The following is a 3,239-nucleotide window of genomic DNA, read 5'->3' on the forward strand; positions in this document are numbered from 1 at the left end:
ATTTTTGAGCTTGTACATAAAACGTGAGTCTTAAAAAATTTGCCAGAGTCTCCTTTGTATGGAGACCTCTTCATACAAAAAACCGTACACCCTTTCTTGCGCTCCCACATGGGATTTCCTTCACATAAAATCTTATTTCCATCACTTTGACGATTTTGTTCTCACACAAAATTCAACACATTCTCAATAGTGTCAACATAATCAAACTACATGGGAAATCTCCAATCAAAGTCATTAGAATATCATGTGGCCATCATGTACAAAACAAACACAAATGAAATGTATGGAGCATACCAAAACACCATGTCAATGTCATATGGCTTCCACGTACATAAAAACATAAATCAAAACATCAAGATGTGTACTGTTAGAATAGAGTTTCCTCAACCAAGTGTACATCTGCAATCAACATTTCACAGGTCCACATGCAATGTCGGACAAAAATCTTTCATAGAGCACATCATCTAGCTCTAGACACATACAATGCCTCATATCTTCCACAAAATCTTAGCCCAAACCACCACACCCCGCAAACAAGTCCAAAACATACTCATAATGCTCAGTAAATGTTGCCAGCAACCACCTGACCATGTAAAAAGTAAATTAGAAACCTAAGGCAAACGCATATACTTTGGACTAGTCTTATCAAAAGAACAAAGAAAGCCGCTCTGCCTCGCCTCTAAGAATAACACCATCAATCTCAATGGGGAAGGCTACATCATCTATCATGTAGCTACAATCTGGTGGAAACAATTTTTGAGGAATTTTCTCCCCTGCCTCTCTATCATAGTGTGGCATAGGATGGCCAACACGATACCAAAGACACATGATAAGATCAAGTACCTGCATAAATAAAATACTCAAGGAATGAATGTCCTAGTTATAATGTTTTTATTTTAGGAAATTAAATTATGAAACTAAGTTTGTTATCTCACCGCCTCTCTAGTGAGAAGAAGCTGATATGCCTTCTTACTACACATGAGGGTCCATGAGCACAAGTCCTTCCCTAGTTGCATCTGCATTAAAATCTATAATATGCTCGGCCATGCACATGGTGACTAAAAACCCTCATCGGCCAAAAACTCATGAGCAACATCCATGCACCCTGTCACTAGACCCCTGGAAAATGTGTTTCACTTGGGAACACTCATGCCCTCTATAAAAGTGAATGATGAAATTTAAGCAACCATAGTTAGCTGTAAGTACTAGTCCAAAGAAAAGTTACTTACCTAATGGGATTGGTCCTAGACCATCCATAAGCAAACTTGTAGGAGAATCTGCAAAGATAAGCCTATCAACCTCATGACACGGCACACCATCTTTGCCATACAGATTTGTATTCTGTGTCGCAAAAACTTTATTGATGCTACAAGAAAACCAAACATAAATCATGTTCAAAATCATAGAGCAATGCAAGAAGAAAATTCAAATAACTAACCATTATCCAAATCTACCTATCAAGGGCAAACTTATCAATTTGTGATATGTCCACAAGCAAGACATCTACAACGGTTTGGTAATGGAACCCTGCAAGCATTATCCAAATTAGCTTTCAATTAGAAAACATGGAAGACAAAATTGCTAAAAATTTTCTTAAACTTACCAATAGATCGTGTGATCCGCCTTCTCTCCCAAGCCTCTCACCCAAGAGAAGACTCTGCAACAAATGAAGTAGTGTGCACCAACAGGGATGTAGTTGGCACACTAGAAGAGGGTTCCATATGGCGTATAGTGGTTGCCAAAGAGGACATGCTAGGCTTCTTAGATGGCACAATGGGAGGCATAGAAGAGGGAGTGGGTATCCTTGATGTACTTAGAGGCTCCATTTTCCCTTTACCCTTCTTGAGTGCACTGCTTGCTAGTGGGGTACCTTAAGAGCCACTCACAATGGTGTTTTGAGTAACTCCATGAGAAACAAGAGGGAGAGACACTTCTTGTGTCTCCTCTAAGTACTCATCACTCTCATTTTGAAACCCTTCAATCAACAACCATATAGCACAATATCACATACATTAGTATTAAAGTAATATATACATTCTCAAAAGAAAGAGCCACAAGTGTTAAGGTACTTACTCTTCCATAATTCAATCTCTCGCTTTGGAATAACTCCTAGTGGATAATCCAACCACCAAGGACAAACATTGGCCTCCCAAGTTGTCACACTCCTTTCAAGCAAAGAGGGAAAGAACATTGTATTCTCATCATGCACATTAATCCACTCTCTAGTGAATAATGGGGCTTCATTCAATTCCTGCGCTTCAACGCATTGCATAACCCATCTACACAACTTTTAGAGCATCATTCACTTTTAAAAGTACATACACGCAATGCTAAATGACATATATCCAAAAAAAATCACCAAAGTCTCCTTTGTATGGAGAACACTTTTTCAAAATAAACCATAAATCCTATTTTGGGCTCCCACAAGGGATTTAAGGGTTTTCCTCATAGAAATTATACATGAACTTGTTGTCAACAAAACCATCCACCCCATATTGGGCTTCCTTAAGGATTTTTTGTAGACACAAAATGATATGTCATCATACTCAAAATGACCCACTATCACAAAACCATGGCAAGAAAATTAAATGTTGTTTTTTTGCATAGAGTGCAAGTGAAAGAAGCAAACTTGTAAATCACTCTCTTTGCCGACAACACAAGCTCTGGCATCTTCTCACTAGAGTTGAAAGACTTCACCGCATCTATCAGAGCAGGTAAATAAAAAGCCTACATACATAGCAACAATCAATAAACACACTCAAGTGCATCTTGTGTAAGTTAAAACATGTCTATATTCTACTAAAAACAATGGTCAAATGTCTACCTTCAAAATGTGATTCTTTATGCTCATTTTATAGAATAGGTCACAAGAATTTGGACGTTGTGGACCTTCTACATGTAGCCTTTCAATCATAAGTGTAGCCTCCCCATGCAAGTGAGCCCAATAAGTTTCCTTTTTCATGTAACTTCTAAAATGCTTGTAGTCACCAAAATGAAGATATTGTGGATCCTTAAACTTAGTGAGACTCATGAGGTGAAAAATTATCTTCTTTCTACAATAGATAAGAACAACATATCAATTAATCATATAGAAAAATGAAATAGCATGAACATAGTTATCAATTGAGAAACCAATAGCTTCATTACCTCTCAGAAGTGATTTTTGAGCTTGTCAAACAATAGAGCTTATCTCTAGTGATCTTAAGCATGCCAGGTTCATCCCATTTAATGTTAAATAG

The 3,239-nt window shown here is 37.6% G+C and overlaps 1 pseudogene; it reads right to left on the reverse strand.

Annotated features, from left to right (window-relative positions):
* Positions 1-507: 507 nt before the first annotated feature.
* LOC147435404 (uncharacterized) lies at positions 508-2,851 on the reverse strand (annotated as a pseudogene).
* Between the last annotated feature and the right edge of the window lie 388 nt (positions 2,852-3,239).

Source organism: Adiantum capillus-veneris, chromosome 18 (assembly GCF_014529385.1).
Source record: "Adiantum capillus-veneris isolate H3 chromosome 18, ASM1452938v2, whole genome shotgun sequence".
Taxonomy (NCBI): domain Eukaryota; kingdom Viridiplantae; phylum Streptophyta; class Polypodiopsida; order Polypodiales; family Pteridaceae; genus Adiantum; species Adiantum capillus-veneris.